Source organism: Cyprinus carpio, chromosome B6, assembly GCF_018340385.1.
Source record: "Cyprinus carpio isolate SPL01 chromosome B6, ASM1834038v1, whole genome shotgun sequence".
In the NCBI taxonomy this organism is placed as follows: domain Eukaryota; kingdom Metazoa; phylum Chordata; class Actinopteri; order Cypriniformes; family Cyprinidae; genus Cyprinus; species Cyprinus carpio.
Window position 1 is genome coordinate 29856325 of NC_056602.1, and position 15927 is coordinate 29872251.

Sequence of the window (15927 nt, forward strand, 5' to 3'; positions counted from 1 at the left end):
GACCCCAACATTGAAACCCTAAAGCATCCAAACCAAACAGATCACAAGAAAACACGAGATCAGTAAATATGACGCAAGCCTGGCTGTTTCAGTATGGTGCAGATGCGCAGCGCATCTGTTCATGCATCGACTAGTGTGTGCAAGAACTCTTCCATCTTAAATATCCCAAAACTATGACCATAAAAGGGAAGCTCACCAAAAATGATCATTTTGCATAATTTACTGTCGTTCCAAATCTGTTTTTAAATTTTAAAAAAAAAAACTTTTTTTTTTGTCCATACAATGGAAGTCAAAGGGGTCTAATGGTGTCTGATTTCCCCAATGTTCTTATAAAAATGATCTCGTGTTCCAGTCTATCAAGTAAATGATGACGAAAGCTCTTGTTTGATCTTGTTAATTAATAAATACTTATATACATAAAATGTATGTTCATTTATTAAGAGGACAGTAAAATAAGAAGTGCCAGAGTTTGAGGATTGCCTAGTACTGAAAGTCGAAAACTGTAAATAGATTTGTGTAATAATTTACTTTTTTTTTTTTTAAATAAGTTTTTTTTTTGGGCAAAAGAATTGTGCATGGGATTTTTTTTTTTTTTTTTGGGCTAGGCTTGGGTCAAGACAGGCTATCATATAGTTTAATAGTGCTAATACACTAAAAAATAATTCTTGAAGTGGTTTAGGACTATTAAAAGGTTTTGGAATTTTTCAGTGATGAAAAAACTATAGAGGCAGTGAGTTTGTGCATCAGGTTGTTTGACTTAAACACTAACTATGCAATGTCTAAAATGTTACTTTTTTATACTGAATATTGCAATATGTGGGCAGCACAAGAAACAAATAAGAAGCAACGGGAAAATATATGAGTAATATCTTCATCCCTGCATGTGGTGTAATTGAGGGTGATTAATTGTCACAGATAATGAACCCACGTGACATCTGACCATCACAGATGCTGTAGACACGCAGTGCGCAGGCGCCGTCTAGTGGACACACATCACCAGTGTTCATGTAGAGGTCACTGACCAGACAATAATGACTGAGGGATGCTGACATCTGTGCATGGGTTACATCATGTTGCACAAGCCTGTATAAATGCATTCGATTTCGATGATGTGTGCATGTTGTGTTGTCGTTTCTCCTTTCTTTTATTCAAGTTTGACTTTATTTGTTAAAGTTGGTTTCTTCGTCTGGTATTTTACTTTGGATAACCTCAGAATTCTTTAAGAAAAAAAAAAGAAACCTGAAGGTTTAGGAATCATTTGTATTCTCATTCATGTTGTGATGCCACTAAATGTTTGCTGTACCAAATGTGTCCTGCTGACCTTTAACTCTCTGACTTCTTATTTTTAGCCACATCGGTAAATATAAATAATAAAAAATCTGAACATTCTGATGGTCAGAACAAAGATAATGTTAACAGAAGTGGGTAGATTACAAAAACGTATAGTCCGTTACAGATAACATGGTGAACACATTAATAGGTTGCTCATTTTTGGTAATGTATTCTGATTACTTTTCAGATTTCTTTTAGATTATCATACTTGTTTTTAACTATCCATTAAAGTATACCGTATTGATATAAAACAGCAAAGAGAAAGAACATATATTCCATATTTTTTTTTTTTTTATATCAACATCATGAAGTGCATTAAACATTACATTACACCAGGGTTTCCCAAACTGGGCTTATAAGAACTGAAGTGGGTTTGTAAGTGGATCTGCTGAGGTCACACTATATAGGAGAAAGGTGAAAGTGAAGTGAGTTCATTCTGTGCTTTATTTGGAATGTTCCTGACCTCAGAAAAAGAAGAAAGATCAACAAGTGACACATCTGTGGATCTGCACGTCGCTCGTGAGAACCGCTCTGATATCACAAACTCAACATGTGCTGAAAAAACCACAAGCTCCAGCTCTTTGATCCGACTCATTGTTTTAAATGTAAAATCATGAACAATATGAATCTAATGTCTCTGCTTTGTAAAAAAGAGCTGAAATATTAGAATGTACCAGAGTCAGTATGTATGTTGTCTTAATAAAAAGACGTTACTAAGTTTTTATTTTGATCATACAGTAGCCAATATACACCATACCAGCATATTTACAATACTCCTATTATAAAATATAAGCTGTTTTGAGAAAATGTAAATAGAATATATTTTTTTTTTTTGTAATTGTTTTATTTTGTTATTGTACTGTACTGTAGACAATATACACAATGTCAGCATATTGAAACTGAAAAATAAAGATTATAAGATAACTTCTTACAGGAAAATTGTATTTTAGCTTTTCTACTTCAGAATTTCACATCTAATTTAATGTGCCTCTTGCAGTTTCTTTGTAATTAATTGTGAAATGTATTAGCAATTTCTGAGTTAAAATAGTTTCTACATCAGGTAATATTTTATTTTAAGGTGTGCTCGTTACACGTTACAAGCACTTCTTATTATATTAACAATAAATTCTGCATAATAACATACAAGTAACCCTAAGACAAACCCTAATCCTAACCCTAACCATAAAGTAAGTACATGTAGTTAATTAATATTACTCAGTACTTAAATGTATAATTACACTGTAAGAAGGACACCTCAAAATAAAGTGTAAGAGCATAAAATGTTAAATGTTAAATATATGCTATATTTTGTGAATTACAAATAGAGTATTGCTTTATATTTGCTTTGTACAGCAGCCAGCATACACCATGCCAGCCACCATATATACAGGTGCTTCTCAATGAATTATAATAATGTGGAAAAGTTCATTTATTTCAGTAATTCAACTCAAATTGTGAAACTCGTGTATTAAATAAATTCAATGCACACTGACTGAAGTAGTTTAAGTCTTTGGTTCTTTTAATTGTTTAATTGTTATGATTTTTGTCTCACATTTAACAAAAACCCACCAAATCACAATCTCAACAAATTAGAATACTTCATAAAACCAATAAAAAAACGTTTTTTTTTAGTGAATGTTGGCCTTCTGGAAAGTATGTTCATTTACTGTACATGTACTCAATACTTGGTAGGGGCTCCTTTTGCTTTAATTACTGCCTCAGTTCGGCGTGGCATGGAGGGAGATCAGTTTGTGGCACTGCTGAGGTGGTATGAAGCCCAGGTTTCTTTGAAAATGGCCTTCAGCTCATCAGCATTGTTTGGTCTCTTGTTTCTCTTGACAATACCTCATAGATTCTCTCTGGGGTTCAGGTCTGGTGAGTTTGCTGGCCAGTCAAGCACACCAACACCATGGTCATTTAACCAACTTTTGGTGCTTTTGGCAGTGTGGACAGGTGCCAAATCCTGCTGGGAAAATGAAATCAGCATCTTCAAAAACCTGGTCATCAGAAGGAAGCATGAAGTGCTCCAAGATTTCTTTGGTAAACGGGTGCAGTGACTTTGGTTTTCAAAAAACACAGTGGACCAACCCCAGCAGATTGACATTGCACCCCAAATCATCACAGACTGTGGAAACTTAACACTGGACTTCAAGCAGCTTGGGCTATGAGCTTCTCCACCCTTCCTCCAGACTCTAGGACCTTGGTTTTCCAAATGAAATACAAAACTTGCTTTCATCTGAAAAGAGGACTTTGGACCCACTGGGCAACAGTCCAGTTCTTCTTCTCCTTAGCCCAGGTATACGACAACTGTAGCCAAATTCCTCGACACGTCTGTGTGTGGTGGCTCTTGATGCCTTGACCCCAGTCTCAGTCCATTTCTTGTGAAGTTCACTCAAATTCTTGAATCGATTTTGCTTGACAATCCTCATAAGGCTGCGGTTCTCTCGGTTGGTTGTGCATCTTTTTCTTCCACACTTTTTCCTTCCACCCAACTTTCTGTTAAACTGCTTGGATACAGCACTCTGTGAAACAGCCAGCTTCTTTGGCAAAAATGAATGTTTGTGGCCTTACCCTCCTTGTGAAGGGTGTCCAATGATTTTGTCTTCTGGACAACGGTCTTCCCCATGATTTGTGGTAGTAACCTAGGTGAACTAAAACTGAAAAGACAAGCATTTTTGAACGGGCCTCCAGGAAACCTTTGCAGGAGTTTTTTTTTTTTTTTTGAGTTGATTAGCTGATTGGCATGTCACCATATTCTAGATCAATTTTGTTTGAGATGAGTGAACTTGGTGGGTGTTTTTGTTAAATGTGAGCCAAATCATCACAATTAAAAGAACCCAAAAGACGTTAAACTACTTCAGTCTGTGTGCACTGAAATTTTATGGAATACACAAAGTTTCACAATTTGAAGTGATAATTACTGAAATATAAATGAACCCTTTTTCACAACATTCTAAATTCATTGAGGGGAGCGTGCACCTGGAATAATTAATATATAATATATACTTTATAAAACACACACAACACACCAGCCACACACACACATAAACACACCAAACACCCACCACACACACCAACAAACACTTTTGCATCCTGAACTGTTCATCACCAGAATAGACCAGTACACGGTTTACAAAAGTTTGGAAACAATAACTATTTTTTAACTGTTTTTGAAAAGAGAAGTTTTCTTCTGCTCATCAGGCCCCTCATTTATCTTTGATACAAAAATACAGAAAAAAAATGTAATATTGTGATATATTAGTTGATCAATTTAAATAAATATTGGTGTTTTTTAAAATTTACAATCTACAATACTTTAAATTATCATTTATTTCTGGTGATTGCAAAGCTGAGATTTTTAGGAATCATTATCACCTGATCCACTTTAAGAAATCAAATTCTAATATGATTGATTCATTATCAAAGTGTGGAAACAGTGGTTATCTGCTGCTTTAATATTTTTTCCAAGGAACATGTGAGCTACAAGTTTTTTAGGATACTTTGATGAATAAAAAGTTAAAAAAAAAAAAAAAAAAGCTATGTTTTTACTTTTTAAATAAGTAATAAAAGTATTTTTGTAAATAACAATATAAACTAATACACTACCTGGTCAGTAAATTTGGGGGTCAGTAATTTTTTTTTTTTTTTTTTTTAAATAAAATCAATATTTTTATTCAGCAAGGATGTGGTTTAAACTTGATAAAAAGAATGAGTGACTAAGTTGCTAGATAAACGCCAAAATCTTATTACTTAATTAGAATTACTATATATTAATTTTATTAGAAATTTTGTTTTTTTTTGTTTGTTTTTGGAAAGAGAAATGCCAGTGTTTCTGTTTTAAAACCTTTTTATTTCCCATCAAAAAATATATTACTGACAGCAGTGGAAACTGGGTTTGTTCCCAACACCTAGAGTCCCAGTATGAAATCAGAAATATTAGAACTGCTTTTCTCAAATGATCAATGTGAATAGAGCTGGAAATGTTTTTACCATGTGACGAACTGACAGGCTGGAGTAATGATGCCTGAAAAAACAATTCAGCTTGATGCAATCAACAAAGTGAACATAATTTTTTTTTTTTATAAGTATATTCAAACATAGAAAACAAACCTATTAATTTTTAAAATTTTGTAATAATACGTTTTCACCATATTACTGTTTTTGTTTCAGACCGAGTATTTCACACAAATGCAATGCCAGCCCTTTGATGAGCAGAAGAGAACCCCATTCTTTCGAAGAGAACAACCATAAAAAAAGTGAAGTGGTCCAAAACTTTTTTGAACCCACTGTAACCTGGTATCAATAAAAAAAGTGCTCAGAAAAATATAAGCCTTTGTGTTTTTTGTAAAAAATTATGAAAAAAAAAAAGTGGGGTTTTCTAAAACAACATAACACACACAAAAAAAAAACACACACATATAGATAAATAAAGTGTTTTTGGTGCATGGGTAACACTACAGCAGTATAAATGAAAATTGATGACGATGAAGCGACAATTTACAAACATTTTTTACCATAAGCTATTGGCATGACATGCAAAATCAGGATATTTTTAAACCCTTTGTTTTTGCAGTATTCACCCGCGAAAACTTGAGAAAACGAGCCGGACTAGCCCCCCTCCCTTTTTTTTTTTTCCCTGTGAAAGTCAACAAAACACTATGGAAGAACGTGAACGTTCAGCACATAAAAAGAGATGACAGCGATCTTGTTTGTATCAAGTGCTCACCGTTTTTTCCTTCTATTCCGCCGTTTGGCTGATCACGAACGCGTAAAGAAAGATGGACCGAGGAACGCCTGTTCCGGGTTGACTTACAAGAGCAGCCCGCTCGGTCTCATAACCTGTGTTGTGTCGGGGTCTTTTGTAAGAGGTTTCAGGGAACGTCACGAATGGCCCGCACCGCTCAGAGTTCTGTTGATCCATTGCGCCCTGGTGGACATGAGCCAGGTGCAGCGACTCGCGAGCTCGTTTTTGTAGGACCGGATGAAACGTGAAACGTAGGAACTGTCGCCATGTCCGCCCATTACCACGGGGTTCTCGGTGGGTGAATGAAATTAAGACGTGTTGACGCGCTAAGCACCGCTGAGCCGTGACAGAAAAGATTGCTGCTCAGCGCAGAAGCGTCCCTGAGACAGGCGAGCCCTCGTTAGGTCAGTTTTTGAGTTGAGGCGATTAAACGGCTTAGCCGCGCAGCAGCAATAAGGGTTGGGAGCTCCCCGGTTCCCGGATAGTTTTGCTGATCACGAACGCGTACGAACGCCAGGGTCGCGCGCTTTTGCATCTCAAATGCCCGCTCGGTTTTCTCAAACCCTTTGTTGGTGCCGGGTGGTCTTTTTGTAAGGGGTTCAGTGACGTCACGGCCCCGCCCACTCACGTTCTGTTTGATCGCTGCGCGCTGTTGACAGAGAGCTGCCGCGACTGTCGCGAGCTCGTGCTTGGAGGCGATTAAACGGCAGCGGGCTGTCGGTTATTCGGTTACCGGGGGGCTCGGTGGGTTATCACTTTGAAACATGTTCCACCTAACCCCCCTGAGCGGTAATAATGCGCTCACGGCTTTCGTGAGGGGCTCCCTTTGTCATTTTGACTTAGGCTCGCTTAGGCCGCCACAGGCTAATTAATTAACCCGTAGTGTGAGGTCAAATATGCCTCTTTAACTCATCGAAACGGACCAAAACGCCAGAACGCTTCCAGACGCCGACCTACTGCCCTGTTTCGTCGCACTGAATGAACGCGAGGGATTAACGGGTAAGTGACTAGCGTTTGAACGCTTTAATGGAACAGGTTATCAAATGTGTATCGCTAGTAAAGCTCCACAAAAGTATGTCAAGTGGAAAGGGTAATTCTTCTCTTAAAACGTGAAAACAACACTGATTCGTGAGAAGCAGAACGCTGCCCGTTCTAATAACGGGAACGTTAGACGTTTGATTTGACCGGCGGATGCGGGCGCGCGCTAAATTATTAAAAAACTCATCAGACACAGAATTTTTCCGTTAAAATCGCCGTTCACATCAAGAACAATAACTAAAAGCGATAACTACAATAATACATGTTTTTAATAATCGTTCTAATTTCCACTTCACAACTGTAGTGTTCATAGAGGCACGATTTGATTGGAATCACTTTTAGAATTTTTTTTTTTTTTTATTATTATCTAATAAACTGTAAAACATTGACAGCCAATCAGAATCACCTAACTTTAAAGAGCTCATTTGTAAATAAACAGAACGTCATCGTTCCAAGATGTGGTAATAGATCATTCATAAACATTCATAATGTGAGCAGCGAGTTGATACAGTCACGTACATATTTACAGTTGTGATCATATCTAGTATAATACACCCATTTAGTTCACGTCAAAAATGAAATGATTTACTCACTCCCTCACGTCGCTCCAAAAATGTATTCACCATTCTATTCATTTCTCCTGAAACACAAAACAAAGATATTTTGATGAAGAACGTTGGTAACTGAACAGTTGCCGGTAGCCATTGACTTTCATAGTTTCCTGTTTTTTCCATGCTATGGAAGTCAATGGCTCCCGTCAGTTGTTAAGGTTACCGACATTGCTCAAAATATATCTTTGTTTGTGTTCAACTGAAACAAAGAAAGTCAAACAGGTTTGGAACAACTTAAGGGTGAGTAAATGATGACAGAATTTACATTTTATGTTGGTCTGTATAAAAATACTAACTTTTCCAGTAATTCACGTGTGTGGAGAATCATACAAACGTATTTATTAGAAGGTGAGATGATCTTCAGCTTTTACCGTCATGCGTCTCTAATGTAAGGCTGTGCAAAAAAATCCAATGCGATTTTCATGTGCATCTCATCAGTAAAGGCCCTCCTGTGATTAGTAAGTATATCCCTGCCAGCCACGTGCGTTCAGATCAGTGGTTTGCCAGGTTTTTCACAAACAAATCCTGCCCCCAGTTGCTTCTCAAAACTAGCCCAATCGCGTTTCCAGGAGGTTCCCCGATAAAAAATTGCATCCCGGGGTTAAAATCTACATTTTTTTTTTTGGCAGGGTTGCCTTGGTAATATTCACATTTTTTAGGGGCTAAATATCACATTATTGGTATTGGGGTCGCTTCAACCCCGCGAACATGAAAAACAACCGCAGACTTGGCAACACTGGGTTTTCATTTACTACAACAGAGCCGTAGTTCCACACCGACAAGCTACACAAAATCGAGAAAAATCGCCTGCGATTTTAAAATCGATTTTTGTGTAGATTGTCAGTGAAATTACGGCTCTGTGTAGTAAATGCCAACCAGTGTTGCCAAGTCTGCGGTTTGTTTTTTCATGTTTGAAGCTACCCCAATACCAATAACGTGATATTTAGCCCCTAAAATGTAAATTTTACCAAGGCAACCCTGCCAAAAACGTGGTTTTTTTATCCCCCGGAACGAAACGCAATTGGACTAGTTTTGAGAAGCAATTGGGCAGGTTTTGTTTTGAAAACCTGGCAACCCTGATCTGAACGCACGTGCTGGAGATACACTACTAATCACAGGAGGGCCTTTACTGACGAGATGCGCATGAAAATTTTGCACAGCCCTACTCTAATGCTTTTACCTCCTTTGGAAGTATTTAGAAGTGTAGTCTACTAGATGTCCAGCACAGTTTCCTCTTGTTTTAGAGCTCGGTGATTTGTTTTTGCTTGATGAAACGTATTCAGAATGTGAGTGGGAATGTATTGATCAGGTAATGAGTTATGCACAGTATACGTACCGAAGCTAACAAAAGGATGTTTTTGAGTAACGAGATGCTCAGATTCTCGGTGCGATGTCTTCAGACGGTGTATTTCACCAAGTGCACACTTCAGGAGTCTGTTATTGTGCGCACAATGCAGTGATCTTCAGTCTTCTAGTTAGTATTATTTTCAGAAGGGCAACAGGTAAAAATCATTCATCCCATTTCCCAACTGTTTGTCCTACACACTTAAAAAATAAAGGGGCCAAAAGGTTGTTTTCACAGCAGCACAGTCATTATTTATCTTAAACATTTGAATAAATCTGAACCTTTTTCCACTGTGCAATGGAAAGGTTCTGTGGCTCTTAAAGGGTTTTAATTCATCCATCAATGCCAATAAAGATCTTTTATTTTTAAGATTGTAAGTAGGGTGCATGACGTCTGCATGTAGAGTTTTGTTTTTGGTTGAGTTTTTGTGATGTTTTGGGTGTGCATGATGTTTTGTTTTTTTTTTTTTTTTACTTTAGAAATAAACTTTAAACCTGCTTTTTAAATCAAGCTTGTCAGATCACAGTGTTGTTTGGCGACTGACCCTACTTCATGATTTGAGTGTGCGTGATGTTAATTTTTTAATGTTGGTTATAGTATTGGTGACGTTATGACGTCAGATCGTCAGGTGTGTCATGTTTAAAGCTGCTTTGAGCTTCAGTCAAGCTCTCTGAGAAGTCAGCACTCAACCATCAATCGCTCTCAATCCGTGTTCTTGGTGAAAGGATCGTAGCGTTTGTCTTTCAGAATAGAGTTGCTATCCAGCTGATCTGTCTTTTCCATTGAGGTTTGTGTTGGCAGAAAGAAATGCTTAGGGTTGGTTTGAAATTCCCGGATGAGTCTTGAGTGTTCATGATTGTCGCTGATTATGATTATAAACTCAGATTGTCCTGAGAGGAAACATCCAAGTGTTGTGGTCAAGTTGTCACTGATACAGTAGATAAAGGTAGTTGTTTTAGTAAACGAGTGCAGAAATGGGAAAATCAATCTTTGCTGAATTATATTGACGAGTGCTTAATTATTTGATTTTTGTGTTTTTGTGTTTGTGTATGTGGGTTTGTTTGCTCTGAGGCCTGCTGATCTACAATCACCTAAATATCAGTGTTTGGAAAAGGTTTGCATTGGTTAGATAAAGAGAATTAAATGCTTAATGTGACGTCAGAGGCCAATAGAAATTCTTCAGCAATGTCACGTAGAATAAGAACGAATGAATGTGCTTTAAATTTGTTTTGTGTATTTTTATTGAATATGTGCGCTGCTGTGTACTCGCATGCACTTATTTAAGAAAATTTTTAACTGAGCTGTTGGTTCGCTTTAGAACTTATTAAATAAGCTAATTTGATAGTAAATAAATAATTATTTAGACTTAATTTCGCGGCCTTTTTCTCCCATGTCAATACGAATGAAGTGCAATCAACACAATTCACTACATTTCAGTCTGTTCTGTGGATTCGCTCCCCAAGAACATTAGGAAAAGTCTGATTATTCTGTCTGGGATGATATGGAGAATTCTTCTTTTTTTTTTTTTTTTGCTGATCTGGCATTGCAGTGTTGTTACCTGTTGAAACGCACATCTCTGCTGCATCGCCATGAACTGAGGCATTAATCATTTAATACACATTCGCTTGGAGGCAAGCGTCAGATCTGTTTGGGTATATAGTCAGGTATTGATTGTTGATTTGGACTTGTATTGTTATAAACATGCATCTGACATCTGATTGATGAAATGTGCCTCACGGGCTTCATATTTTAATAATAAGTCCAGATCTCGAGGTGTGAAAGTCTAAAGTTGCGCTTTAATTCGAACACTTTAGGATGCATCTGTGCCGCGGACTGTAATGCGCTTGGAAGGTGCATTTGGCGCAGTCCTCCCACGTATGAGATGGCGGGTGTTCGCTCATATTTAGCTGCTGTAAATGTGAACCTGAATGTGCCGTTTGCTCCATATCCGCCGGCGGTCTCCGTGTCGGGGCGATTGTGGTTGTGTTACGGAGTGCATGTGTGTGGTTTCGGCCCATCTTGTGTTGGGTTTGCAGCAGCGCTGCTTGGGAGATTTAAAGAGCTATTTATAGCATGTGCTGCGCCTCCTCCCTCCGCTCATCTCATCTCCCGGATTCATGATGCTGTTAGATTCTCCTTCCTCATCTCACACCTTTCTTCCTCTAATTCCCACTCATCTGTTGTTCTGTCGTTCCTGTCCTCATTTTGTGTTTCCTCGGCTCTTTCCCTCGGTGCTTTCGGCACGACCACCTCCCCTCCGCTTCCCTGTGGATTTCTGCTTTGAATTATTAATGGCTGCTGGATGGCGATGCTGAGGATCGCCGCTCTTACGAGGGATAACCGTCAGTGATCTGCCTCAAGACGGGACGGAGACACGCTGATATGAAAGAAAACACAGGGTTTCATTGGCTCTCTGTGTGTGCAAAACTACATGCTTTCAAAAATGAGTCATGCACCGAAAATAAAGTTTTAATTTAGTCTCAAACCAAAAGAGAGCGTTTGGGTACCATGTTTTTCCAGAATATTAAACTATTTTTTTTTAACATGCTGCAACTTATTCACTTCGTAATGTACGTCATGCAGTTAACTTCAAGCACGCAAAACACACACCCTGTATTTGTGTTGACTGAGATAGCTATGAGCCCATGTTTATTTGTAAAGCACATTTCCCACACAGTGTTTTCACTGTAAATAAATTAGTTTAGACTTGGCATTTATACCAAACGTTCTTTCTAATGAATGCCACTTAGTTTAGACTTGGCATTTATACCAAACGTTCTTTCTAATGAATGCCACTGTAATTAGGTAGTTAGTACCATTACATTAATGAAATTTTACTTAAGTACAAGTAAAAGTACCAGTCTAAAAATCTACGCAAGTAAAGTAAAAGTAGCTCATTTAAAATTTACTCAGAATAAAATTACTTAGTTACATTTTAACAGTGGGAGGCAAAATATGACCAAGGGTGTCAAACTCAGTTTCCTGGAGGTCCACAGTCCTGCACAGTTTAGATATAACCTTATTAAAACACACCTGATCCAGCTAATCTAATCATTTAGGCTTATTTGAAACCTACAATGATGTGTGTTGTGGAGTAGGTTTTGTACTAATGTCTGCAGGGCTACGGCCCTCCAGGGACTGAGTTTTGACACCCCTGAGGCCTATTAATCTCTAGTTGTTTTTAATTAAAGGAATCAGTTTGGGCTGTTTACCAGGCAAATCAGTATCAACAAACTCATCTTTTCAATGCAGAGGAAATGGCAGAATGCTTCATCGGAAGTGGCATTAAGATGTATTTAACACTGTTTTAGTGCAGGACCAGAATGCATTTAACCTGCAGTTACAAATGCATGAATAATGTTTTGATATGCAAGACATAGCAAAATGTTGAATACTCATTTTGAAATGATAAGAAATTATTATTTAAAAACAAATAATAAAAGATCATTTTAAAAGATAAAAAAAATAAATAAAGATACTTTAAATGTGAAATTAAAAATGGCCAGTATGTGTCAGCAAGGTCCTGTTAATAAGTGCAAACATTGCGATTGAACCGAATCATTTAAACAGTTGATTTCATTCAGGAACGAAACACTATCATGTTGCTCAGAGACGCAAAACTGTGCTTTGGTGGCTGTGTTTGGAATTATTTTTTGTTGTAGAAATAGAAATAGAGCAAAAATAGGCAATATGGTGTCTAAAACGCAAGTCTCTTAATTAACTTGTTTACTGACCTGTTGTAAAAAAAATAAAAAAAATAAATTATATATATCTATGTGTGTGTGTGTGTGTGTGATCATGATGATTTTTGGAGGAAACGACGGCATTCTTTTGTGTGATTTTGATTTACTATATGAAATGATATTAATATGTAATTTTTTTTCTGCCCCTCTTCATTTTGTGATCATTCTAAACGCACTATAATGCGCGGTGCACATCATTAAAACAACAATTATGATATTATCGCCGACGTATATTATATCGCACACTCCGCACCACTGTCTTTTTGGATAATTTTATAATGTGTAAGATTTTTTTTTTAAACAAATGTGAAGATGTGGAGTTATTTAGCTTACCTCTACATGGTTGCGGAGTTGATGTGTTGTCGAGATTTTATAAGCTGCTAGTTTGGTCTCTCTAGGTAAGCACAGCTTACACTGCATAAAGCGTAAATATGGCCAGGGGTTCACTTCATTTCCTTCGAGTTCAACTTCAGAATATGACGGGGGTTTTGTTTTCAGCGGTGTCTGCACACTAACACCTGTCTTGTCCGTCTGCATCTTTCTTGTGATTTTAGCGCCAGGTTTGCCCTTCTGCCCATTATTTACTGCAGGAGTTTTCCATGGAGCGATTTTTTTTCTTTTTTACTCAGTAAATTAATGTGTTTTTAAATGTAGCGAAGTACAATACTTCAAACAAATATACTTAAGTAAAAGTCAAAATTACAGATTTTAAAATTACTTTAAAAAGTAGAAGTACACAAAAAAGCTACTCAATTACAGTAACGCGAGTAATTAAATTCACGGTTCATTTTACTCTTTTCTGATACTAATAATTTGTTGGCGGAGTGAGTGAGATAAATGTTGCTTTTTGTAATGTGAATGCCCTTTAAATAATTACGATATCGATATCCACCTAATGAATGCCACTGTAATTAGGTAGTTTTATGTTATTAATGAATGCCACTGTAATTAGTTGCTTGTTTGTAAATGTGAATGCCCCTTAAATAATTACGATAAAGATATTATTGTCTTTTTAAAGACCATTTTATGCAACTGAATATATATAATCATAATGTAACAGCATAATAATTTGTTTGTATATTTGTTTGAACTTTAAACTAATTTAATTTTTAAGAATATTTAGATTATGCAAATTAATAATCAAAATATTCGATACCTTAAAAAAACTCAATAAATGGTAAATGGTAGATTTATAGAGTGATGGGTAAAGAACTTGTGTGGAGATTTTTCCATCTACAGATATTTCCCTGACCTTCTCTTCTCTGTGAAAGTAAGGTTGCACGCTATTGCTGAAAAACACAATCACTTCTTAGCAGTCAGATGTCCGTCAGATCCATAAACAAGCAACAAATCACTTCTCAATATTTCAGAGATTTCTGTTTACTTGTTATCTACATCGTGTGCACCAAATAGATGCTTACACGGTCAAAATGCATCACTGGAGAATCGTTAATTAAACATCACGGTTTCAATCCACTATTTTAGTCCTTCAAAACTAATTTGGCTAAAATCACGGTTTCAATCCACTATTAATCCTCATGTTATTCTGAACCCGTTATTTTATGTGGTGGAGCTCAAAAGGTGAAGTTTAGAAGATGATCGTGCCGCTCTCTTCCATCCAGCAACTGTTTATAGTCTTCAAAACAAGGCAAAGAAACACAGGAAAACACCATAAAGTCAGAAATAAGGATTATTGGAATGTGTTTTGCAAGTCTTTCCACTTGAAATTTCATGCTTGGCTCAGTGTTACTTGCTAGTTCATTTTAAATCGTTTGTGAAGTTTACGAGCAGTTTCTGAGTTGAAATGTAAAAAGGCTCGTTTTGAGTGAGTATTTAAAAAATTAAATGCAATTAAAATTAATTAAAAATCACACAGATACTAAAATACTAGTTTCAGATATTATAATTTTTGTCCATGCATTTTTTACAAGCTTGTATTAATTTGAAGATGCATGGAATGTTTGTGCTTTTACATATTATTATTCTTTTTTAACACAACAGGAAGTAGTTTTGCACCCAAAACATACACTTTCTCTTATGCTATTATATTATATTAAGAGTCCCGTCTGTTTCTGTGCATTGGTCTTTAGCATGGTTTGACAGATGTGGTCGTGGTAAACTTTTGCGCAGAAAATCCTTGGTTGATGTGAGGATGAGTGAATGATGACGGGACGAGGCGAGTGTCTGTCCTGTTGCTGGAGATGGACAGTAAAAGCAACAGAGACCGACAGCACAAACACACATCTCCAGTTTCTGTCGATCTGTGATAAAGAGCTACGCTGTCCAGGATTCTCTGACCTGCTGTCACAGTCCCTCCTGGCTGCTTCTGCTGTGCTACACAGATTTCAGGTGGACGTCAGCTGGTGACCAAACACGGCGCTCAACACACTGTCAGATGCTGTTGGGCTCATTGGTAAATGAAGACAGGAGTGCTTTTTCTTTAACATCAGGAGGTTTGCAGTTGGCTTCCGGTGCTATTTTTTGGTATTTGGATTTTTGTATTTGTGTCCTGTTCCTTGTCTTTCTGCTCCATCCAGAAGTTAAAAATAAAGCAAGCATTATCTGAAATAAGTATAAAAACTTGTTTGTTTTTCTTCTGCTATATGAAGTAGTTATAAATAATTAAAGCATTATCTGAAATAAGTATAAAAACTTATTTTTTTTAAAAAAAAAAAAAAGCAAAAATGACAAAAACACACAGCACGGATACTAAAACGTAAGCTAAAATTTAAATGAAAACAAAAAATATAAAAAAAAATATTCTATAGTGATACTAAAATAACACTGATTTATGTACTTCGGCTTAGTTTGTGCTTTACTGAGTGTCTAACTAGTGCATATTTTTGTACATTTATTTATTTGCGTTTTAATTTATTCTGAATATATTCTCAGTAAACCTGTAATTGTGTGTATGTGGGCTGCTGACAAGTGTAATATTACTGTGATCGCCATAGAAAGGTGTTTTTTTTGTATTTCATAAGTTGGCTTAACACCAAAGAAAGGTTTTGGCCATAAAATATCTATTCTGTATTTGTTTAAGTTACTCTAAATGGACCTTCTCATGGGGATGCTTGGAAGACTTTCGCATGCTGCTGTTAGTACAGTTTGTGATAT